The sequence below is a fragment of the Chiloscyllium plagiosum genome, unplaced genomic scaffold (genome assembly GCF_037043375.1).
Source record: "Chiloscyllium plagiosum isolate Xiang-an unplaced genomic scaffold, Cpla_swu_hap1 HiC_scaffold_32, whole genome shotgun sequence".
Taxonomy (NCBI): Eukaryota; Metazoa; Chordata; class Chondrichthyes; order Orectolobiformes; family Hemiscylliidae; genus Chiloscyllium; species Chiloscyllium plagiosum.
Genome location: NW_028270170.1, coordinates 30,848,117 through 30,875,089, shown reverse-complemented (window position 1 = coordinate 30,875,089; position 26,973 = coordinate 30,848,117).

Below are 26,973 nucleotides of genomic sequence, written 5' to 3'. Positions count from 1 at the left end.
TCTCATGCCCCATTAATTACCTTTATTTAACTGTAACACCATTTCATCTGATTTTGCTTTCTCTCTTTCAAACTACAAAATGAATTCTACCATATTATGATCACTGCCTCCTAAGTGTTCCCTGACTTTAAGATCTTTTATAAAGTCTGTCTTGTTACATAGCACTAAGTCCAGAATAGTCTGTTCCCTTATGGGCTCCATTGCAAGATGTTCCAAAAAGCCATCCTGTAAGCGTTTCATGAATTCCCTTCCTTTGAATCCACCAGCTGAAGAAGTCTATGCATCTCTGCTGCAATAGTTTGTGTACATTATAACTTTAAAATAATAAGTCAAACACTTTTTATGTGCACACATTAACTGGTCTCTAACCAACCAGTGGAAACAACTAAAGAAAGATGACTAGCGCTCAGAAGAGACATAAAGATCATCTCAACAACAGTATGTGAGAACAAAAATTATTGAATTGTCTTTCCAATCTATCCCCTCTGTCCTTACCTATTTAAACCTGTCTGTTTGTATGTGCATAACAGAGACGGAGAAACAGAAAACGAAAGAGAGTCTTTAGCAGAAACAAAGTATGCGGATGTATAGTCAAGATAACTGCGGGAGTCGGTAGGCTTGCAGGTGATCTTGGTGATCAGCCTCTCCCCAGAAATGGAAACAAAAGTAAAGAGGAAAGAAAGAGAAGGGTTTTCTCTCTCTGTCGTATCTAGATTAGATTGATTAGATTCCCTACAGTGTGGAAACTGGCCATTCGGCCCAACAAGTTCACACCGACCCTCTGAAGAGCAACCCACCTATTCCCCTACATTTACCCATGACTAATCCACTTAACACTATGGACAATTTAGCGTGGCCAATTCACCTGACCTGCACATCTTTGGACTGTGGGAGGAAACCGGAGCACCCGGAGGAATCTGTTCTGATGATGCCACCAAAATGTCCATTGTCTTCCTCAATCGAGGATTCCCCACCACTGTGGTTGACAAGGCCATCAGTCATGTCTGACCCATCTCCTGCACTTCAGCCCTCACCCCTTCTCTTCCCTCTCATCACAGCAGTAGAGTCCCCTCATCCTCACTTACCATCCCACATCCGGATGATCTTTAGCCGCCATTTCTGCCAATTACAGCAGACAGCCACCACCAGAAATATATTACCCTCCCCTCTCTTTTCAGCCTTCCAGGGACCATCTCTATATACACATACGTACATACATACATATATACACACACACACACTCCTTCCAATGGAAGGGAGCACCTAACCATGTATGTTCTCCCTCCTCACAGGTTCGCAAACACGTTTTCCAGGTGAAGCAGTGATGTACCTGCACTGCACTCAGTCTAGTCTTGTGTATTTGCTGTTCACAATATGGTATCCTCTGCCCATGGGGGATGATCTGCCTTACACCACACTTACATTGTGCCCACAAAAAGGATCCTGAGCTTCCAGTTGCCTACCTCTTCAACACACCAGCCTGTTCCCTGGCCAGCATCGCTGTCTCAGGCTTGCACCTGTGCACCAGCGAGCTCTGTGTAAGAACAGCATCACATGTTCCACTTTGGAACCTTGCAACCTTCAGGATTCAATGTCAAGTTCAATAATTTCAGGGCCTAAGCACCTTCTCCCATGTCCTTATCTCAATTCCCAGACATCAGGCTTTGTCATTACATGGGCCGCTACTGCAAACAATGCATTGTCAGCCAGTAATGGTCCCCATTAGCAGCTATTCATTCTCTCAGCTGACCTTTACCCATTCCTTTGTCTGCCCAGTTGTTTGCCTCTGTCTCTGCTCCATCTCTATCTATTGTTTATTCTTCCCCCACCCCATCTTCTGCATATATCTCAACCTTGCCCTAGCTACAGTCAGTCCTGAAGAAGGGTTGCTGGACCTGAAATAATAACTGTGCTTTCTCTTCACATATTAGATTAGATTCCCTACCATATGGAAACAGGTCCTTCGGCCCAACAAGTCCACCAATCCTCCAAAGAGTAACCCACCCAGAATTTTTCCTCTATCCTATATTTACCTCTGACTAATGCCCCGATCACTATGAGCAACTTAGCTTGGCCAATTCACCTGACCTGCACATCTTTGGATTATGGGAGGAAACTAGAGCACCTGGACGAAACCCATGCAGACATGGGGAGAATGTGCAAACAGACAGTCGCCATGAGTGGAATTGAATGCAGGTCCCTGGCACTGGGAGGAAGCAGTGCTCACCACTGAGCCACCGTGCCACCCTAATTTTTGCCCTGTTCTGGTGAGGATACATAAATTAGACAACTGAATGAGATGTGCCACTTCTACACAACCCAGAAGTAGAGGAATGCACAAATATAGAACGTTGTACAGAGAAACCTCAATTATTCGAAGGACAAAGGCAGGTTGTATTTTATTTGGTTAATTGAATTCCGGATGATTGAATGCCAGATGACATAGTTTAGCTGAGTATTGGGACCTTGCGATCTTGCCAGATAATCCAATATTCGGATAATCGAATGCCAGGTAATCAAGGTTCCTCTGTTGTTTCAACTGCTTACCAAATCCTTTCCTTAACAGCAAGCATTGTTATCTATAGCCCAGTGTGTAGCAGAATTTCCAGAGTCATCGTAAAAAGTTGAAGGTTTTAAAAAGTACACAAAGATTCCCAATTTACCATGACTTTCAGAAAGAAAAGTAGAAATTTCTTGGTAAACTCAGCAGATCACATTGATCCAGGTTACAACTGGAACTTTAGTCCTGGTACCTTGAATATGATTCCACTTTTTAAACAAGTAGTCTGCTTTAGACTCAGGAGTGTTTGAGCTAAATTTTGTTCTCTCAGTTCTAAAGCATGTGCTTCTCTCATTAGCCTGTCATACTCACCAGTCAGGCAACTCTTCCTGACACTCAGAAAAGGACAAAGTGTTAAGACAAGATACATTTTTCAGGCTAATCCTTCAGGCTCACATTCTGATTATCACTTGGCTCAGTGACCCCAATAAGCCTACAGATGATTTAAGAGATTCTACGGACATGATCTTTCATAATATTTCAATAGATTTCAATAATTTAACACCAAATCTCTGTCTAGGTTCTTCACTTGACCTTCCTTGTTTGCTCCTGAATACCTGTCTGAAGCTAAGAACAACACAACTCTGGTTATTAGGACATTGTGGTAGTTGAAGTTTGGATAAGGACTGTGATAGCAAAATAATTTTTTAAAACAGCTCCTTTTCCTTTAGGTTACTGAATGCTGGCTATAGACAAGCCAGCACTGAAATTACATTAGCTCAAATAATGGGAGTTCATTCTTCCTGTAATTTAAGAGACATAAAGAGCTTGTTTGCAGACTGACTTGGTAAATATAATTTAGGGTCAACGCATAGATAACAAATTCAATCTTCTATTTTTACGAAGTGAGTTGATCTGGGAAATTGACTCAAACATTGACAAACGTTGTACAATTGGACTAAGAAAAGGAAAATCAGCCACATATTTCACTCCTGCCTTTAGTCAATAATTTTTTAATGAACTTGCTGAATATTACCTTGCAATCTATTAAATGTAACCCATCAGATATGGTGGTGATAATGAACTTGCTCAACTAACACATATTATGAAGTGTTAAAGATTCTACCCGAATAAATACAGAATTTGTATACTTGCCAAAAACCGAGAAAAGCAAATTTATACAAGGCAAGGGAAGATATAAAAGACATTTAAACAACTTATACCAAGGCAAGAACCTTAAGACAAGCCGCAAAATAGACAAACACTCAGATATTGATTTGATTCTAAAATAATTCTAATAGACAATAGTTACCTTCCATCAAAGCCAGAGAATATCTTTAAAATTGATCTTTAACCAAGCTTTAAGGTCAGTCTTGGCTATCATTATCCCAGTGAAGTGTAGGGCTGAACAAGAACTAAGGCAAAACATTTATATTTTGATTGTGAGTATAATTTATAATAAAGAAAGAATAATACTTCTTTGGTTATTCTACACTTCCAAGTAAATTTATTACTACATCTCTTTCTGGGTGAATTTCTATAGCCAACATTTAATTCAAAGATGGATTGATCATTGACATTTATTTCGATATGAATTAATTTTTTTGATTATTTTACACTTTATAATGTTGTAAACATTAATGTAATGTAACTCAGAATGTCTTCTTGTCATTAAATATTAGTAAATAATCGTTCTAAAAGCTATAAGTTGACACTGCATAATTTAGTACAATAAAACTTATCTAGAATTGTAAAATTGATTATTCTGTGTACTAAGGGTTGTTAAGACAGGGTATCTGCTCTGTCAGAATATGCCTAGCAAGTATATTTTATTCTGTGATCTCTTTTAGTCTAAATATGCATAAAGCAAGGACATATCATGACCACTCAAACAGCTTAAACTGCCAACTAAGCCCTTACCATTGTTCAAAAATCACTCCTAATGCAGGATTGACACTGACTAATTTTGCCTCAATGAAATTTACAATGTCGCGATGGTAAAAACACGAGACACAGGATGGTGGAATAATAAACATACTTTCATAAACATACAATTAAGACTTAGAGTCATAGGGTCATAGAGATGTACAGCATGGAAACAGACCCTTCGGGTCCACCCCGTCCATTCCGACCAGACATCCCAACCCAATCTAGTCCCACCTGTCAACACCCAGCCCATATCCCTCCAAACTCTTCCTATTCATATACCCATCCAAATACCTCTTAAATGTTGCACTTGTACCAGCCTCCACCACTTCCTCTGGTAGCTCATTCCATACACGTACCACCCTCTGTGTGAAAACGTTGCCCATTACATCTCTTTTATATCTTTCCCCTCTCACCCTAAACCTATACCCTCTAGTTCTAGACTCCCCGACCCCAGCGAAAAGACTTTGCCTGTTTACCCTATCCATGCCCCTCATAATTTTGTAAAGCTCGATAAGGTCACCCCTCAGCCTCCGACGCTCCAGGGAAAACAGCCCCAGCCTGTTCAGCCTCTCCCTACAGCTCAAATCCTCCAACCCTGGCAACATTCTTGTAAATCTTTTCTGAGCCCTTTCAAGTTTCACAACATCTTTCTGATAGGAATGAGATCAAAGTTGCACACAATATTCCAACAGTGGCCGATCCAATGTCCTGTACAGCCGCAACAAGACCTCCCAACTCCTGTACTCAATACTCTGACCAATAAAGGAAAGCATACCAAATGTCTTATTAACTGTCCTATCTACCTGTGACTCTACTTTCAAGGAAATACGAATCTGCACTCTTTGTTCAGAAACACTCCCTAGGACCTTACCATTAAATGTATAAATCCTGCTGTGATTTGCTTTTCCAAAATGCAGCACCTAGCCTTTATTTAAATTAAACACCACCTGCCACTTCTCAGCCCATTGGCCCATCTGATCAAGATCCTATTGTACTCTGAGGTAGCCTTCTTCACTGCCCACTACACCTCCAATTTTGGTGTCATCTGAAAACTTACTAACTATACCTTCTATGTTCACATTCACCTCATTCATATAAATGACAAAAAGCAGTGGACCCAGCACCGGTCCTTGTGGCACTCCACTGGTCACAAGCCTCCAGTCAGAAAAACAACCCTCCAACACCACCCTCTGTCTTCTACCTTTGAGCCAATCATGTATCCAAATAGTTAGTTCTCATTGAATTCCATGAGATCTAAGCTTGCTAACCAATCTCCCATGAGGAACCTTGTTGAACACCTTACTAAAGTCCATATAGATCATGTTTATCGCTCTGCCCTCATCTTTTTTGTTATTCCTTCAAGAGTTCTACTCATTGCCCTTCTTACTGTTAGCCTGAACCTTTTGGGTGTAAATTTAGCTCTCACATGACTTGCACTTTATAGTAATTGATGGGTTGTGGACAGTTTGTGTTTGGAGGATTCAAAATAATTGCACTCTTTAACGGTTTGTCATTCCTTAGGAACCTGATATCAACTGGGGATAATCTCTAACTTTCAATTCTATGGCAGGAAATGCAGACAAAGATGAGTTATATCTGTTGTATCTTGTTACCCTTTGAAATTTTGAATGTTGAACTGCTATGCTGTAAGGCATTTATAAACTAATGTTATTGACTGATGAATTACTTCCTCATGTTCCATGAGAACACTCTGGCAGTTAACTTCATCTTTAATGTCAACTGGTTAAGTTACTTGTATCAGCATTTCACTGAGTTGCACAAGAATTCTAACAGTGAACTGATTCATTTTATGAGCCAAAAATGCTCTTCCTGAGCTGCAAACTCCTATACTTCATTTGAATCCATAGCGGTAACATTATTCTCTTTTCATGCAGGATATATTTCAGGAGGAGAACTGCATTTTTGTACAGTCGATGGAAATAAAGCACAACTTAATGCTCTGAGACCCATTATATCAGTTCAAAGCATGGAGGGTGACCATCTCCTGCACCAGTTCTGTCTCCAGCATCAGACATTTGTGCAGCTTTTGCCTGGGGTTCAGAGTTAAATGGAGCTCTGTGCTTTAGACTAGCATAGAATAGCAATTTATTGCCAGGTGTATTTTTACAAAAGTCGAGAATGTGGTGTTGGAAAAGCACAGCAGGTCAGGCAGCATCTGAGGAGCAGGAGAATCGACATTTCGGGCATTGTCGAGCTGCTCCTCAGATGCTACCTGACCTGCTGTGCTTTTCCAGTGCCACACTCTCGACTCTGACCTTCAGCATCTGCAGCCCTCATTTTCTCCTATCTTTTTAACAAAACAAATATAGTGTAAAGTTTCATAAGTCACCATACCACAATGCCTGTTTTAATGAAATAATTCATAGATAAGAAGACAAAAGTAAAAATCAGACAGAGTTCATCGCAGATCAATTTCAGTTCGAGGAAAGTTGATTAAGACGACAAAAGCTGGAATTGCTGGAAGCCGCCAAAGAAAAAGACCTCCACACTGATGAGACCTCCACGCTGGGACAACACCGTCAAACTTGGAGACTGCCACACCAAGCCTGGGCTGCCTCACCATCCCACACCCACACTACCCAAAATTGGGTTTGCAGTATTCAACCAATTACACAGTGAACTTCTACAGCCAATATGAAGGGAGGCATCTGAACAACAGGTGCTAACATTGGCTTGAAATGCTATAAGTATTGTTTCAGATGCCCATCATGCAACAGTTCTCGATTTTCTATTTCCATGAGCAATGTTTGACCCATGACTGAGTTCCCATTGCCAGCTCAAAGTTGTCATCCAGTGTCATAATTAACTCCCATGTCTGGGCTAGATATGTGCCTGTGTCTCCAACCAAAGGTCATAATGTAGAAATTTTGTGTAGCTTTAATCTTCTAAGTTACTTTCCCACATTAGTTGAGGAAATGCACAATCAGTATGTGTGGTGTATAATGATGGCCATGTGATGGATGAATGATTGTAGTGTAAGTTCACAAAATTTATGTTGCTGTAATTGACTACTAGTTAGCAGGGAATCAAATATCCCATTTGTTTGATGGGGTTTTTGCTACAATAAGAAACTTAGTAATACGTCCAGTATATTAGATGCAATTTACAGTAAGAAAATTAGCATCAGAAAAGAATTTATTGGGATGACTTTTTTTTACTTTTATTAGAGCAGTCTTATTTTTTTAAATTTGTTAGAAGTTAATACTGAAGTTTAAGCTCAGCTCAGACTTATTTATTCCTCTCACATATCCCACAACAAATATTGGATGTGTTATTTGAGTCTTTGTCATTATATAATTTGTGACCAGAATCTAATCTTCTCTGAATTAAAGCTTTTTTTTTCTAATAAACGTTGGCAACTAGGTTTCAGTTTCAGGCCCCAGATGACTTTCAAAAAAATATACGGAGTGTGCTTGCTATGTGTCACCTCTGACCTTTGCCGAGCATCTGCTTTCAACATTAGCCTGATCTGATCAGCTGCGTTATGTACGTTGAGACAGTGAGACCATGTCATTGCCATGCTATATCCTCGGCCTTTGACCTTTGACAGATCCCATAGTGCCCATGGCAATTGATTAATCTGTCTGGGATTCACTCAATCAACAGTTTGGCTAAAATACCCTTCTGTTAATCTTATTCAGAGATTCTTGTTCCGAGATCTATTTAAGATGGTTCTCGGCTTATTATGTCCATTGTTTCCATAGGTTCTATACATTGAACAGAAAGATCATCACATTTTAAATTTTTGAGATAAGTATTTGATTTATTATATTAGCCATATTGACTACATAAACAATATCAACACTTTCTCCCTCTTGATGAGGAGGGAGAGCAATGTTACATGTCGTGGCCTCTCACCACTACATAGTGATTATGTGTCTTACAACTCTTTGCAGAAATATGGTGGGCATGACAGTGGAGTTTGTGCATTTCCTCAGTAGGAGGCTTTGTTTTTCTGTAATAAATGAAAGGCTTAAAGAAAGCAAAAGTAGTTGCAATTGTGTGAAACCTTCGTGACCTCAGGATGTCCTGAAGCAATTTACAACCAATGAAGTACAAAAAGGCAAAGTTATAGGTAGGACCTATAACCTTTGTAATTTGTTTAATAAATTGTGACTTTGCCTGCAATTATTTGCCATCTGTTGTCCTTCACTGTGGGTCTATGGATAATTGAATCCTGTAGGGTGCAGTAAGGATTATGGATGTGTGTATATATGAGTTTGAGATTAAACACCTCTCATAGTAATTATGTATGCACACTTCATATCATTTTTTGAATGCTACAAGACATTCTATTTCTGATCCTTTTGATTTAAGCAGCAGTCGAAATAATGAAAGAATAAAGTTGTTTTCATAGATTTGCTGTTCTATAGCTGATCTGAAGTCACAGGTTCCACTCCATGAAGTTATGGAACCACTCCTGTGAATATCGCAGGGTTGGGGAATGAGATAAAGTTTCCACTTTGGGTGTAATCAGCAACCTGGGGGAAAATGGACCTGAAAGTGGTTTAATGTTGAGAAATATTTCTTGCCTCAAGTTTCCAATGAAATGCACAGATACCTCACCAAACTTAAAACCTGTCAGAAGCCAGCACAATCACATAGTACTTCAGAATCACCTTGTGTTTTCATGGGTCTTGCCTTTGACTGGAAAATCAACAAGGAACCATAGAGTCATAGAGATGTACGGCATGGAAACAGACCCTTCGGTCCAACCCATCCATGCCAACCAGATATCCCAACCCAATCTAATCCTACCTGCCTGCACCTGGCCCATATCCCTCCAAACCCTTCCTATTCATATATCCATCCAGATGCCTTTTAAATGTTGCAATTGTACTAGCCACCACCCCTTCCTCTGGCAGCTCGATCCATACATGTACCACCTTCTGCGTGAAAGAGTTGCCACTTATGTCTCTTTTATATCTTTCCCCTCTCACCCTAAACCTATGCCCTCTAGTTCTGGACTCCCCCACCCCAGGGAAAAGACTTTGTCTATTTATCCTATCCATGTGCCTCATTATTTTATAAATCTCTATAAGGTCACTGCTCAGCCTCTGACGCTCCAGGTAAAACAGCCACAGCCTATTCAGCCTCTCCCTATAGTGCAAATACTCCAACTCTGGCAACATCCTTGTAAATCTCTTCTGAACCCTTTCAAGTTTCACAACATCTTTCCAATAGGAAGGAGACCAAAATTGCACGCAATATTCCAATAGTGGCCTCATCAATGTCCTGTACAGCTGCAACATGACCTCACAACTCCTGTACTCAATACTCTGACTAATAAGGAAAGCATACCAAACACCTCCTTCACTATCCTATCTACCTGTGACTCCACTTTCAAGGAGCTATGAACCTGCACTCCAAGGTCTCTTTATTCAGCAACACTCCCTAGGACCTTACCATTAAGTGCATAAGTCCTGCTATGCTCAGCTTTCCCAAAATGCAGTACCTCACATTTATCTGAATTAAACTCCAGATCAAACTTCAGATCACCCACAGATCAGACCTGCCAGTCCATGAAAACAATTTTATTCATTCATCATTTCGACTGTTGCTTAAATCAAAAGGATCAGAAATAAAATGTCTTGTAGCATTCAAAGAATGATATGAAGCGTTCATACATAATTGGAAGGCCAATTTTGACAGTATTAGGCAAGAACTTTCAAAAGCTGATTGGGGGCAGATGTTCGTATGTAAAGGGACAGCTGGAAAATGGGAAGCCGATAGAAATGAGATAATGAGAATCCAAATAAACTATATTCCTGTTAGAGTGAAAGGGAATGCTGAATGACTAAAAAAATTGAGGGTTTGGTTAAGAAAAAGAAGGAAGCATATGTCAGGTATATACAGAATAGATCAAGTGAATCCTTAGAAGAGTATAAAAGCAGTAGGAGTATACTTAAGAGAGAAATCAGGAGGGCAAAAAGGGAACATGGTAAATAGAATTAAGGAGAATCCTTACACATACATTAAGGACAAACATTTGTAATTTACAAATACATTAAGGACAAAAGGGTAACTAGGGAGAGAATAGAGCCCCTCAAAGATCAGCAAGGCAGCCTTTGTGTGGAGGCACAGAAAATGGGGGAGATACTAAACAAGTATTTTGCAATCAGTATTTACCTTGGAAAAGAACATGGAAGATATAGAATGTAGGGAAACAGATGGTGACATCCATATTACAGAGGAGGAAGTGCTGGATGTTTTGAAATGCATAAAGGTGGATAAATCCCCAGCACCTGATCAGGTGTGCCCGAGAACTCTGTGGGGAGCTAGGGATGTGATTGCTGGGCCTCTTGCTGAGATATTTGTATCATTGATAGTTGCAGGTGAGGTGCCAGAAGACTGGAGTTTGGCTAATGTGGTGCCACTGTTTAAGAAAGGTGGTAAGGTTAAGCCAAGGAACTATAGACCAGTGAGCCTGATGTCGGTGTTGGGCAAGTTGTTGGAGTGAATCCTGAGGGACAGGATGTACATGTATTTGGAAAGGCAAGGACTGATTCAGGATAGTCCACATGGCTTTGTGCATGGGAAATCATGTCTCACCAACTTGATTGAACATTTTGAAGAAATAACAAAGAGGATTGATGAGGGCAGAGTGGTAGTTGTTATCTATATGGAATTCAGTGAGGCATTTGACAAGGTTCCCCATGGGAAACTGGTTAGCAAGGTTAGATCTCACGGATTATAGGGAGAATTAGCCATTTGGATACAGAACTGGCTCAAAGGTAGAAGACAGAGGGTGTTGGTGGAGGGTTGTTTTTCAGACTGGAGGCCTGTGACCAGTGGAGTGCCACAAGGATTGGTGCTGGGTCCTCTACTTTTCATCATTATATAAATTATTTGGATGCGAGCATAAGAGGTACAGTTAGTAAGTTTGCAGATGACATCCAAATTGTAGTGGACAGTGAAGAAGGTTACATCAGATTACAACAGGATCTGGACCAGATGGGCCAATGGGCTGAGAAGTGGCAGATGGAGTTTAATTCAGATAAATGCGAGGTGCTGCATTTTGGGAAAGCAAATCTTAGCAGGACTTATACAAAGTTTGTGCGAAGATTTGTAGCTCGGGTGCTCGTTGTTGTGGTTCTGTTCGCCGAGCTGGAAGTTTTTGTTGCAAACGTTTCGTCCCCTGGCTAGGCGACATCATCAGTGCTTGGGAGCCTCCTGCAAAGCGCTTCTTTGATGTTTCCTCCGGTGTTTATAGTGGTCTGTCCCTGCCGCTTCCGGTTGTCAGTTTCAGCTGTCCGCTGTAGTGGTTGGTATATTGGGTCCAGGTCGATGTGTTTGTTGATGGAGTTTGTGGATGAATGCCATGCCTCTAGGAATTCCCTGGCTGTTCTCTGTCTGGCTTGCCCTATGATAGTGGGACAACACTACTATCATAGGGCAAGCCAGACAGAGAACAGCCAGGGAATTCCTAGAGGCATGGCATTCATCCACAAACTCCATCAACAAACACATCGACCTGGACCCAATATACCAACCACTACAGCGGACAGCTGAAACTGACAACCGGAAGCGGCAGGGACAGACCACTATAAACACCGGAGGAAACATCAAAGAAGCGCTTTGCAGGAGGCTCCCAAGCACTGATGATGTCGCCTAGCCAGGGGACGAAACGTTTGCAACAAAAACTTCCATCTCGGCAAACAGAACCACAACAGGACTTATACACTTAATGGTAAGGTCCGAGGGATTGTTGCTGAACAAAGAGACCTTGGAGTGCAGGTTCATACTCCTTGAAAGTGAAGTCGCAGGTAGATAGGATAGTGAAGACGGCGTATGGTAAGCTTTCCTTTATTGGTCAGAGTATTGAGTATAGGAGTTGTGAGGTCATGTTGCGGCAATACAGGACATTAGTAAGGCCACTGTTGGAATATTGCGTGCAATTCTGCTCTCGTTCCTATCGGAAAGATGTTGTGAAACTTGAAAGGGTTCAGAAAAGATTTACAAGGATGTTGCCAGGGTTGGAGGATTTGAGCTTTAAGGAGAGGCTGAACAGGCTGGGGCTGTTTTCCCTGGAGCGTTGGAGGCTGAGGGGTGACCTTATAGAGAGTTACAAAATTATGAGGGGCATGGATAGGATAAATAGGCAAAGTCTTTTCCCTGGGGTGGGAGAGTCCAGAACTAGAGGGTATAGTTTTAGGGTGAGAGGGAAAAGATATAAAAGAGACCCAAGGGACAGCTTTTTCACGCAGAGGGTGGTACATGTGTGGAATGAGCTGCCAGAGGAAGTGGTGGAGGCTGGTACAATTGTAACATTTAAAAGCCATTTGGGTGGGTATATGAATAGGAAGGGTTTGGAGGGATATGGGCCAGGTGATGGCAGGTAGGACTAGATTGGGTTGGGATATCTGGTTGGTATGGATGGGTTGGACCAAAGGGTCTGTTTCCATGCTGTACATCTCTATGACTCTATGCACCCATCAGGACATTTTGCAAGAATACAAATTCAATGGAGAACCCAACATTTATACCACACAAGGGGAGAGTGCTGGTTGCTTGGCAAAAATGGACACTTAATGGTAGTGTCATTGCTGTACAGAATGCACCATTTTGCTGATTGTCATCATCAGAAATACACAGTGATCTAATTTTGATCAGCACAAGAACATTGATTGATAATAAAAAGGCTTGAAAGACTCTCTCTCCACATTACTCTGAGTTTCATCACCTCAGAAAACAGTGCACAGTGGAAAAACAAATTTGGGAAAGAAAAATTCACTGAGAACTCAAGGATGTTGACAGATGAAACACCTGGGTCTCAGCTTCAATATCTAACACTTTAAGGATTCTTAGGTCTTTTAAATTGCATAACTTTTATTTTCACTCAAAGCTATCCCTTTTAAACATAATATATGTAGTTGTGTTTTGATGTCACAGTTTTATTTTTTTTTCTTGTGGTTAGCATCAATGAAATGTTCTTTCTTTCACTTAAAAACAACTTTCTAATTGGCATCTACATTTTGATCTTGTTAATAACACCTTATTGACATGATATAGCTGCATTCTAAAACATACTATGATTAATTATTATGACTGGTCAAGAGGGGTTTAAAAGGGGGGAGTCAATTTCCTCTAGTCACCTGGTCATAACAAAAAACATATCATCTGGGTCAGAGATATAAATGATAAATGGACTCTAATTTTGCCTACTACCCATCACTTGCTGAAGATCATTGTAACTGATTCTGACTCTCCCTCATCCATTTCCGAAGGCATTGGCTCTTCAGTTGGCCCTAGTCTTGTGGATGCCCTTGTTCTCTGCAAGCTCCTATTATAGGGAAGTTATTGTTAAACATGAAAGGGTTCACAAAAGATCTTCAAGGATGTTAAAAAGGTTAGAGAGTTTGAACTACAGGGAGAGGCTGAATAGGCTGGGGCTTTTTTCCCTTGAGTGTCGAAGGATGAGGGGTGACCTTACAGACATTTATAAAATCATGAGGGGCACGGATAGGGTAAATAGACAAGATCTTTTTCCCAGGGTAGGTGAGTTCAAAACCAGAGGGCATAGGTTTAAGGTGAGAGGGGAAAGATTTAAAAGGGACCTAAGGGGCAACGTTTTCACACAGAGGGTTGTGTGTGTAGGGAATGTGCTGCCAGAGGAACTGGTGGAGGCTGATACAATTACAACATTTAAAAGGCATCTGGATGGGTATATGAATAGGAAAGGGTTAGAGCAATATGGGCCAAGTGCTGGCAAATGGGACTAGGTTAGTTTAGGATATCTGTTCGGCATAGATGATTTGGACTGTAGGATCTGTTTCCATGCGATACATCTCTATGACTCCCGTGCACAAAGTTTTGCCCAGTGTAGCCACCCACTGTCTTAACCAATGGACCATTAAGGAAGCCACAGAAAGAACGTTTGTCCAAGAATATAATAAAATAATTAACTACAGAAAATCTTTTCAATGAAGTCTATAAAAAACTTGGCTTTCTAATCTGATATATGAAGGTGTTTTAATGTTTTACTGGGCACTCCCCTCTGCTGGTACATGACCTCCCTAATATTCCAGGACAAACTGATGATAAATTGATTTTTTAAAAAGGAAGCACAAGGATAAAGTGCAGCATCTGTGGTAATGACAGCCAACATCAGATCAATGAAATAAATTGTCCTGATGGATTTATGACAGGCCTGCTTCTGGTGCAGCTTTTTAATTCAGTCCAAGTAAAACATCAGTTAACATAAGGAAATAGGATGGCTGTTAAATCTTGAATCACAATCTGACAGTACTTGAAAGCAATTTATTAAATGCAGGCAGCAGTATGTGAACAGATTGACTTGTATTCTACTTGGTTTTTCACATCAGCTGGATTGGAGCATGTTGGCAACATTTCCAGTAAATTGCAGGCTCTGCACTCACATGCCGTGGTCACCTGGATGTGGACATGTCAAGATTTCCTCTCACTCCTTCCACAATAGAGCTTTTAGTCAATGGTTGTGTTGTTTATCAGTGAAATGAAGGTTTGAGGTACAGAATGCAGGATATCACTAAAGCTAAAATGGAAAAAGAAAATGAGAAAAAGATGGAAACAGTGATTATCTGATGAATGGCCTGACCTTCGAATCATTAAAATGGTCCAAATGTGAACTCGTAAAGTTTGTTTTCAAACAGCTGTTTCTTTTCTTTTCACAAGTTGAGGTACTGCAGGTTTTAATATGGGACTGTCTGAAAATGATTGCTGTGAGATTCTCTTCTGTGCTATCTGAAAGACAACCTGAGAACATTCAGACCATGTGGAAGTGTTCCCTCCTTTATCATTTGCAAGTCCCCAGGACCTGATTAGGTGTCGCCTAGAACTCTGTGGGAAACTAGGGAAGTGCTTGCAGGGACTCTTGCTGAGATATTTGTATCATTGATAGTCACAGGTGAGGTGCCAGAAGATTGGCTAATGTGTTGCCACTGTTTAAGAAAGGTGGTAAAGACAGGCCAGGGAACTATAGACCAGTGAGCCTGATGTCAGTAGTGGGCAATTTGTTGGAGGGAGTCCTGAGGGACAGGATGTACATGCATTTGAAAAGGCAATGACTGATGAGGGAGAGTCAACATGGCTTTGTGCATGGGAAATCATGTCTCACAAACATGACTGAGTTTTTTGAAGAAGTAACAGAGGATTGATGAGGGGAGAGTGATGGATGTAATTTGTATGGACTTCAGTAAAGCGTTTCACAAGGCTCCCCATGGGAGACTGGTCAGCAAAGTTTGATTTCACAGAATACAAGGAGAACTCGTCATTTGGATAGAGAACTGGCTTAAAGGTAGAAGACAGAGAGTGGTGGTGGAGGATTGTTTTTCAGACTGGAGGCTTGTGACCAGTGGAGTGCCACAAGGATATGTGGTGGATCCAATACTTTTTGTCACTCACATAAATGATTTGGATGCGAGCATAAGAGGTACAGTTAGTAAGTTTGCAGATGACACCAAAATTGGAGGTGTAGTGGACAGCAAAGAAGGTTACCTCAAACTTCAACGGGATCTTGATCAGATGGGCCAATGGGCTGAGAAGTGGCAGATGGAGTTTAATTCAGATAAATGCGAGGTGCTGCATTTTGGGAAAGCAAATCTTAGCAGGACTTCTACAGTTCAAAGTTTGTGAGAAGATTTGTAGCTCGGGTGCTCGTTGCTGTGGTTCTGTTCACCGAGCTGGAAGTTTTTGTTGCAAACGTTTCGTCCTCTGTCTAGGTGACATCCTCAGTGCTTGGGAGCCTCCTGTGAAGCGCTTCTGTGGTGTTTCCTCCGGCATTTATAATGGCCTGTCCCTGCCGCTTCCAGTTGTCAGTTTCAGCTGTGCGCTGTAGTGGCCGGTATATTGGGTCCAGGTCGATGTGTTTGTTGATGGAGTTTGTGGATGAGTGCCATGCTTCTAGGAATTCCCTGGCTGTTCTTTGTTTGGCTTGTCCTGTAATGGTAGTGTTGTCCCAGTCGAATTCGTGTTGCTTGTCGTCTGCGTGTGTGGCTACTAGGGATGGCTGGTCATGTCGTTTCGTGGCTAATTGATGTTCGTGGATGCGGATCGTTAGCTGTCTTCCTGTTTGTCCTATATAGTGTTTTGTGCAGTCCTTGCATGGGGTTTTGTACACTACATTAGTTTTGCTCATGCTGGGTATCGGGTCCTGCGTTCTGGTTAGTTGTTGTCTGAGTGTGGCAGTTGGTTTGTGTGCCTGTTGGTTTGTGTGCTGTTATAAGTCCTAGTGGTCGCAGTAGTCTGGCTGTCAGTTCAGAGATGTTCTTGATGTATGGTAGGGTGGCTAGTCCTGAAAGCAACCACCCCAATACACACAAACGAAGTTGCATCAAGACACTATTCAAAAGGGCCACAACACTCTGCAGCACACCAGAACTGCAAAAAGAGGAAGAGGAACACCTGCACAAGGTATTCGCCAAAAACGGATATCCTCGCAATTTCATCAACAGATGCCTAACGGAACGAGGACATGCCGCAACCCAAAGGACTAGCCACACTACCATACATCAAGAATATCTCTGAACTGACAGCCAGACTACTGCGACCACTAGGACTTATAACAGCACACAAACCAACAGCCACTCTCAGACAACAACTCACCAGAATGAAGGACCCGATACCCAGCATGAGCAAAACTAATGTAGTGTACAAAATCCCATGCAAGGACTGCACAAAACACTATATAGGACAAACAGGAAGACAGCTAACGATCTGCATCCACGAACATCAATTAGCCACGAAACGACACCACCAGCTATCCCTAGTAGCCACACACGCAGACGACAAGCAACACGAATTCGACTGGGACAACACTACCATTATAGGGCAAGCCAAACAAAGAACAGCCAGGGAATTCCTAGAAGCATGGCACTCATCCACAAACTCCATCAACAAACACATCGACCTGGACCCAATATACCGGCCACTACAGCAGACAGTTGAAACTGACAACCGGAAGCGGCAGGGACAGGCCACTATAAATGCCGGAGGACACACCACAGAAGCGCTTCACAGGAGGCTCCCAAGCACTGAGGATGTCACCTAGACAGGGGGCGAAACGTTTGCAACAAAAACTTCCAGCTCGGCGAACAGAACCACAGCAACTTACACACTTAATGGTAAGGTCCTCGGGAGTGTTGCTAAACAAAGAAACCTTGGAGTGCAGGCTCGTAGCTCCTTAAAAGTGGAGTCGCAGATAGGTAGGATAGTGAAGAAGGTGTTTGGTATGCTTTCCTTTATTGGTCAGAGTATTGAGCACAGGAGTTGTAGGGTCATGTTGTGTCTGTACAGGACATTGGTGAGGCCACTTTGGATATTGCGTGCAATTCTGGTCTCCTTCCTATTGGAAGAATGATGTGAAATCTGAAAGAGTTCAGAAAAGATTTACAAGGATGTTGCCAGGGTTGGAAGATTTGAGCTATAGGGAGAGGTTGAATACACTGGGGCTGTTTTCCCTGGAGTATCGGAGGCTGAGGGGTGACCTTATAGAGATTTATAAAATCAAGAGGGGCATGGATAGAATAAATAGACAAAGTCTCTTCCCTGGGGTGGGGGAGTCCAGAACTAGAGGGCATAGTTTTAGAGTGAGAGGGGAAAGATATAAAAGAGACCTGAGGGGCAACATTTACACACAGACGGTGGTACGTGTATGGAATAAGCTGCCAGAGGAAGTGGAGGTTCGTACGATTGCAACATTTAAAAGACATCTGAATGGGTATATGAATTTGTGAGGATAGGGGCCGGGTGCTGGCAGATGATACTAGATTGGGTTGGAATATTTGCACAGCATGGACGAGTTGGACCGAAGGGTCTGTTTCCATGCTGTACATCTCTATGTCTCTGTGACTCTAAGTTGATGTGCGTTACTTATGCGTATCTTGAGTGAGGGTCACACAGCTAAAGACCAAGAAATAGAATCATAGAGCACAGAAGCAGACCCTTTGGTCAAACCAGTCCATGCTGTCTTTTCTACATTTTTGGTGTCCATAGTACAAATATTACAATCCAATATACCAAAATGTATTAAAGGATACTAACTAACCTCAAAAAAAAATGATTATTGGTGACTTCTGAAGTCTGAAAATTACAAACATTTACAATTAATACAGTTGGTTTGCCAGATCATTCAATCGTGATCAACTTTAGGCCCCGTATCTACAAAATCCAAAATCACAAAAACATATTGCATTCTATAAATGTAATGGTAGGTTCTCATATCTGAATTAAATTCATGAAGCATTTGGCTTTTTATGTTTTTCTGGCAGCTTTCATGGTCATTTTCTGTTGCCAAGTTATACTTTATCAAATTTATTGAATACAATTCCAGTTGAAGATTACAGAATGTCAGCAGTTAAATAAGGAAATGAGTTAATAGTCATTGAACTGGATTTGATTTCACAAAGCTGTTTGTAAGGTAGAGTATTCACTGACTTCGTACGAGCATGATCAGAGAATATTATTACTTTGGCATTAAAAGGGAAAATTACTAGTGGAATGCCCCAGGGGTTGGTGCTGGGTCCATTGCTCTTTGTTATCTATATCAATCATTTTGATGAGAATGTATAAAGCATAATTAGTAAATTTGCTGATGACACTAAAATAGACGGTATTGTAGACAGTGAGAAAGGTTGTCAGAAATTGCAGCAGGACCATGATCAGCTGGGGAAGAGGGCTGAGAAAAGACAAATGGAGTTTATTATAGATAAGTGCTTGCATTTTGGAAAGTCAAATCAAGGCAGGAGTTTCATGGTAAATGGTAGAGCCTTAAGGAGTGTAGTGGAACAGAGGGACCTTGGAGTTCAGATGCATGGTTCTCTGAAAGTGGAGTCACAGGTAGACAGGGCAGTGAAGAAGGCTTCTGTCACATTGAGCTTCATCAGTCAGGGCATTGAGTCTAGAAGTTGGGAACTTATTTTGTGGTTTTACAGGATGTTGGTGAAGTTGCACTTGGTGTATTGTGTTCAGTTTTGGTCACCTTGCTAAAGGAAGGATCTTATTAAACTGGAAAGAGTACAGAAGAAATTTACCAGGATGTTGCCAGGACTCAACAGTCTGAGTTATAGGGAGGGCTTGGACAAGCTAGGACATTTTTCTTTAGAATATCGGAGACTGAGGGGGAATCTTTTAGAAGTGTATAAGATCATGAGAGGTATAGAAAGGGTGAACACACTCAGTATTTTTCCCACACTCAGTTGGGGAATCGAGGGCTCGTGAACATTAGTTGAAGGTTAGAGGAGAAAGAATAAATGGGAACCTGAGGGCCCTGTCTGCGTGCTGAGAAAAAAAAGCCGGAATTTTGCATTTTAAGTTGCTTCCAATTCTAAAATAAAAGTTTTTTTTGTCCCTTCAGAAGTGTTCACTTTAATACACTATGTTTATGGCCAGTCTGAAACTGAATGAGGTGCTCTTTTAATTGGACTCCCATCTAGCTTCAGTTTACTTAGTCATGTGTGTGACAAATTATTTTGAGATTTTGACAGCCAACCTCAACTTCAATCCAAAAGTGCAATTATTTGTAATCACTTGAATGATGGAAGAGAAAACTTATTAACTCAGCAATCAAATTAGAAGCACCAATGATTGGCAAGGAGAAATTAATGAAAGCAAGAGCTTGTTGCCTTCACTGGGAGAAAGAAAGTTGTGAACTGTAAGATCCTTAAACAGTGTGATTATGTGAACTACCAGCAGCAAAATCATGAGAATATCATTCTAGTCAGAATCTGATCATGCTTGATATGAAAATCAATAACAAAGCAAGCATATGCCATGGGTTTTTTATTCTCCTTTCTGTGCTGTAACCCATACAGGAAAGAGATAATTTTGAGAGTTTTGAATCAATCACTACTTAGGAGAACAGGTGGTTGAAATTAGTTGATTTTGAAAGTTATTCCATCAGTCAGAATGCAACTTCACATCCTTTATTTCTGTTTGTTACATCAGAGTCTTTATAATTGCTAAACAGTTAGTCTACCATATTATGATAGAAATATGGTCCAGGTATTTTCTTAGTGCCAATCCTGTTTTAATGAATGAATTCCTTAATAAAATATTGACTTTGCCAGCATTAGTGACTAATCCTGTTATGAACTCTTTGGTAAGTTTGCTTGCAGTATCTCAACATGAGCTTTCACTAATCTCAATAATGTCATCTGCCTGTTACTCATGTGCTCTGAACCAACACTGGATATATCCTGGTTGATACTAACTGAAATTCCAAAAAAGTTTGAGAACAGTCAATGCCAAATTGTAATTTAATTGTAATCCTTTAAAAAAATGTGAGATTTATTTTGTCACTCTACAGTTTACAGCAAGGGAAGAACAAAATAGACCTTATTGTTTACGATTTCTCCAATCCACCTTCTCAAAAGCACTGATCCTTCATTGACGTTTTATAATTATTTAGTTGTTTTAGCTAGTGTAGATAAAGCATTTGATGTTATGTGCACTCAATTTGAATGCAATCCCATTCCACAGGAAACAATCATGTCTGATTGCTAATATTAAGAATTTATCAATTATTTGACTGTGCTAATGCAAATTTAGGAAGACTGACATACCCTTGATGGTGTCTATTTGTAAATCCATATTTATCCACTTCATAGTGGCATATCACACAATATCAGAAACGCTTTAATAAATGGTTTTTGTTCCATACACACAACAAACCAAATTGAGGGTGTCAATTAGAAGATTGTCTTAAGTGAAAGAAGGAAGAATTTTATTGGTACTAATTGCAACAAAACAAATCAAATAAAATTCTAACAATTTAGTGGACTATTTCCTCTATCCTGTAAGTAAAACAAGTCATCAATCATTTTAAGCAAAATGGTATCATCGATATCACCTATAAAGGGGTCTTCACTCATTGATTTTAGAAAATTACATTAAATGGGCTAAGTAGAAGGATGTATTTCCAATGTATGTACTCCCAAATCTGTCCTACATTGAGCATTTCACACAGTAATGGGTCCACTCTACGAGCAGTTGCAGTAAAAGGGAACTGAAACCATTGATTAGCACGCTGTAGCAAAAACATTGCTACTACCTGTCAATTTCTATGCAGGATTAATGGCATTATCATCTGCATCAATTAGCTTTCACATTTTGAAGTGTCCCTCCTGTTTCCCTCTTCAAATCCCTTGCTTCATTTCCAAACAAAAACATTCAGATTCACTGCCTTTTTCAGGTCACCTCGCAGGGAGAAACTATGAATGCCCCATAATTCTTTTTAATGCAGCTTCTCACAGAAGAGGAGAGCAATCACTTAAGTAACCTTCTATCACAATGTGACAGAGAAAATGAAAAATATGTGCAAAACTGCAAACTAAAACTGGCAAAATGATGGTGGATGTATGCAGTTGCTTTTCTGTTAGGGACAGTGGAAAAGCCAAGCATTGGCCTTGTTAGTTTATTTAAATAGGCAACCAAAACTCTTCCTTCTCTATGCTTAAATACCCAGGTGAATGACACCATCAAGCCAGACAATGACTATAGATCACCATCTACAGAATAGCAATGAAGTCTTTCATAAGATTAAATCTCAAAATGGCAAAGATGCTGCAGTGTTATAGACTGATACACTTCAAGATATAGGTGTACAGTATTTCTTGTACATAAAGTGCAGAAGTTGATAGGTTACCAATGATTAGTTCCATGGTGAATTCATCCCCAATAATGGAGTGCACCTAATAGACAGATCTGCTCCTATTTCTTTATTTGGTAAGGAAAAGCCAAGCAGCTGAATTACTTTGCCGACTATAAAGCAGTCATTTTCAGTAGCCCACATGTGGTGGCCACAGTATGTATTAGGAATGCTACATGGTCTTGGGAAACCCTTCAAGGCAGGGTTTGGCATGGCTGTGCCTCAAACTGACAAACATCTGTTTGGGAATCAGTCTATGAAATGTCCTACTGCTACTACTCCACCCTACATCTCCATAAAATGCAAACATATGCTGCCTTCTCAAAATATATTTGCCAGTTATGCTTCTAATCACATAAAAACCTCTATCATGTTAACTTATGCTTTTTGGCCTCAGGAGAGTAGTTATTGGTAGTGGATCGTGTCAACAATATTGGTTCTTAGCTTCCCTCCGTTACATTCTGAAAATGCGATGAGCAATGTTTCAAAGATACTTTGTGTTTGACCCAATTCTTTTTGTTCTTTACTCAATATCTCTGTTCCTTTTTATCTAGTTGAAAGCTTCTAGTGTTGTCTATTGAGTTAGTTATTTATTCATGTGGAGACTGATGATATTCACATTGCATATGCTTGGTTCAGGGGTAGCACTCTTTTCTCTGAGTTAGATTGCTATGATTTGAGGTCCCCTTCCAGGATTAAATACACCAGTGTAGACAGTATTGCTGGAAAAAGGATCTTTAAGATGGGATAACAAACTAACGCTTTATCTAATTGCTCAAGTTGCTGCAAAGATTCTTTTGCTCCTTGGCATTCTGACCAATATTAATTTGATAGAATCCCTATAGTGTGGAAACAGGCCATTTGGTCCAACAAGTCCTCTGAAGAGTATCTTAACCAGCCCCATTCCCCATATTTCCCCTGACTAATGCACCTAGCCTTCATATCCCTGAACACTATGGGCAATTTAGCACAGCCAATTCATCTAACCTGTACATCTTTGGATTGTGGGAGGAAACCGGAGCAAGCCCACACAGATACGGGGAGAATGTACAAACTCTACACAGACTGAGGCTGGAATCAAACCCAAGTCCTGGCGCTGCGAGGTAGCAGTGCTAACCACTGAACCACCTTGCCACCCAACGCATTTGCCAAAACATATTCCCTGGTCATTCGTCTCGTTGGTGTTTGGACCTTACTACGTGAAAATTGGCTTCTGTGTTTGCTGCAGAAGCAATGCTGATGACATTCGGTGATTTTGAAAGTTTTAGAGTGCTTTGAAGATGTGTGAAAATAGTAAATACTAGACTATTTCTTCCTGTACAAATGTTTCTCATTAATGTTTGTTTTCTTAAGCAAGATATAATATTTGTTTCAAGGCCTCAGAAAGTATCCAATTTTATTTTATTTTCCCTGGAAAATCTTTCCCCTTCTTTAGTGTAGAAATTAACTTGTTTTGGGATTCTTGTTCCACCAGCAGTATCTGCTCTCTCGCCCTCTTTCACTGTCATACAAATTTACAAATTGCTCTTCAATGCTGAGATGTAACTCATTGAAGGGGTTAGGTGAAGACTGTTAAAGAAGAACGTAAGGTTTCATAAATGTAATAAATTACAGAAAGGAGGGGTTTCCTTACCCAGAGGGGGGTAAAAATGTAATACCTGTGGCCACAAAGAATAGTTGAAGCAATGACATATTTAAGGAGAGTTTTGATGCATATTTGAGGTTGAAATGAATAGAGGGATGTGGAGATAGGATTGGAAGAAGCATTGATAGTGGTAAGAAGTCAATACAGCATGTGAACATTAGTATAGACCAGCAGTCCTGATAGGAGTGGTGCTGGAAAAGCACAGCAGGTCGGGCAGCATCAACGTCAATTTTCCTGCTCCTCGGATGCTGCCTGACCTGCTGTGCTTTTCCAGCACCACTCTAATCTTGACTCTGATCTCCAGCATCTGCAGTCCTCACTTTCGCCCAGTAGTCCTGATAGGCCTGTTTCTCTGCTTTAGGTTCTAAATGGGTAAAAAACTAAATTAAAATGAAGTCTGGCATATATTGCCATGTAAGAAACTTCTGAAACCTTAAGTTTCTCTAATAACATACTGGCTCTTATGTGCCCATTAATTTCGATTGTATCGCCCACTCTTTGCAGATTAACAGGCTACATTTCCTGTAATTCTCCCTATCCCTACTGCCCTGCTCTCCCATCTTCCATCCAGACACCCAACCAGTGACCTGACTGTGAGTACTGTTTCTATATTGGCAAGGCTGGGATCTGTAGCTTGCCTGGAAGAGCATCAATAAGGTCAAGCAGGCAGTGGGATCGTTCGGCACATTGCTAACCCACTCTGTTCTCACGTTTTAAGTTTTAGATTTTACATCAGAAGACTGCACATGACAGGTATGCAATTACACAGAGGAACAGGCCACTGAAACACCAACCTGAATCCAATTGACAAGGTCACACACCCAGTCGGAAATCTAATTTTATTCTTCTCTTATTTCCTGTATAAGTCACTGCACACCATTCGGAGAAAAGAATAAACAAAATTGTGACGGTCTCTCTCCAATGAAATGCAGTAATAAATCTCCATTTTCAGAGTTGTAAATGAATTCCACTTTATCTCTATCAGTGTAAAGCTTCCAGTATATTTGAAAATGCAATCAACATTCAAATGAATGCTACATTTCCTTCTGATGCAAATCAAGGGGCCAGCAATTAGAAAACTGTATGCAGTTTTCATTGACAATTCATTCCATAAATATCCATTCAGCCTGTGTGGCTGTGCCCATATTTCCTGCATCATTTACCACCCAGGAATCAACAATGTGTAACACTGATGCAAGATGCAAGGTGACTGGCTTGGCTTTCTGATGGTTGGGTGAAAATACCACCTGGTAACAATTGCATTCTGTGATCATGTGTTAAAGAGAAGTTGCTTCAAGCCCCAGTTTTGAAAGATAAGAGGGTAAAAACTGAACGTTTTCTGTGAAAAATTCTTTCATTTCGGTGCTTACTCATTTTAAATATACTGATCAAGGATTACTCCCACAAACTAGCTGAACATTTTCATTTTAGCAAAATGCGGTCTATAATCAAGACCTGGACCCTCTGAGCACAGTCAATTCTGATATAACACAATGGTCCTGTTCTCATCTGATCTCATGTTTTAGGAAAATCATGTAATACTGTACCAATTAAACGAATGGGGCAGAATTGCATTATAGCCAATACAGGTAAGGAAAGTTCACATTCTACAAATAATGTTCTAAATTCTTAAACCGTGTTTAAGCCAATTTGCGTTGAAGAGACACGTGTTATGATTAGATTCCCTACAGTGTGTGGAAACAGGCCCTTCGGTCTAACAAGTCCACACCGACCCTCCAAAGAGTAACCCACCCAGGCCCATTCCCCTACATTTACCCCTGACTAATGCACCTAACACTATGGGCAATTTAGCATGACCAATTCGCCCAACCTGCACATCTTTGGACTGTGGGAGGAAACTGGAGCACAAGAGGAAACCCACGCAGACACGGGGAGAATGTGCAAACTCCACACAGACAGTTGCCTGAGGCAGAATTGAACCTGGATCCCTGGTACTGTGAGGCAGCAGTGCTAACCACTGAGCCACTGTGCCGCCACAAAAAAAATTTAAAGTTTAAAAAAATAAATATCGCAGAACCTACTGTACAGTAGTTTAGCTGAAAGAGTAGGGAACTCAATCAGAAGAAAGAGCACATCAGCTCAATTCACAAAGATGTTCAAAAAGGTTTCACAGATTTCGGCTCATTCAACTAGGTTGTTAATGTATATGCATTCCAAATAGTGTTTTAAATTAACGCCTCCCTCATGACCCTCACCAGTTTTGTCATCACTCACTTATGGCATGTGTCTGCTGGCGAAACTGAGCCTTGGATGAGTACCAACCGCAACCACCATCACCTTAATGGCCCTGCCAAGCAATGAAAAGCTGTTGACCCTTAGTTTCTGCCCCCTGTGGTCAATGTTCCTGGAGGAGGCATGCCACTGACTAGTTAATTGTGATTTAACACAGTGGGCTTTCTTGAAAAGTGGGTATGCAGGGCTCTTTCGAGTGTTCAAGTCAGCAGCTGAGACTTGGATCCCCAACATTAAATTTGTGCAAGGAATATATTTTCCCCTATTAATATGGGATTGTAGTCACCCATTGCAGCAACATGCTACTGCCATTTTAACTGAGATAATTATGGATCCGAATTGGCCTTGGATGTTTCTGAGCTGCTAACTGTGCAATGCCAGGTGTTTGTTCACTGATCCACTTGGAGAAGTGTACAGACTCTTGTCTCTTCTCCAAAGAAAACAGGCTGCCATTCTCAAAATGGAAAAAAAAGCACAAAGTACCAAATATTCTTGTGCTTGATGCTGACATTGCAGAACTTCAAGATATCAAAAGCCCCTCTGATAGCTGAATCTTATTTTTGATAGCTAGTGTTCATGGAATCTGCAATATTACTTTGAAAAAAGCATCAGTGTGTGATTTGCACTGAAGTTCAGGTCCAATGCTCAATGGAAACCATGCTCCTTCGTCATTACCATCTGGTTCGACCTTTTGACTTTCAATGTCGTTCCTGCGTTGTAACAGCTGCACACAATGGTTTTATCATTGTTATTGATTTGGACTGCAAACCAGGATTAAACAAATCTTGAAGTACATGGAGACCATATTTTCCTATGAAATGCAGCTATGCAAATTCAGCATATCTGTACAATATACACTAATTAGCATGCCACTCTTGTTAATTTTTCATTAGCTATTTATCTAAATCTATTCATTCTACAGAAACCAGCCAATTAAAACACAACAGCACCCAGTGTGGAGGGGTGGGTAGGGAGCAGGTCAGAGTATCTCCTCGTGGGTCG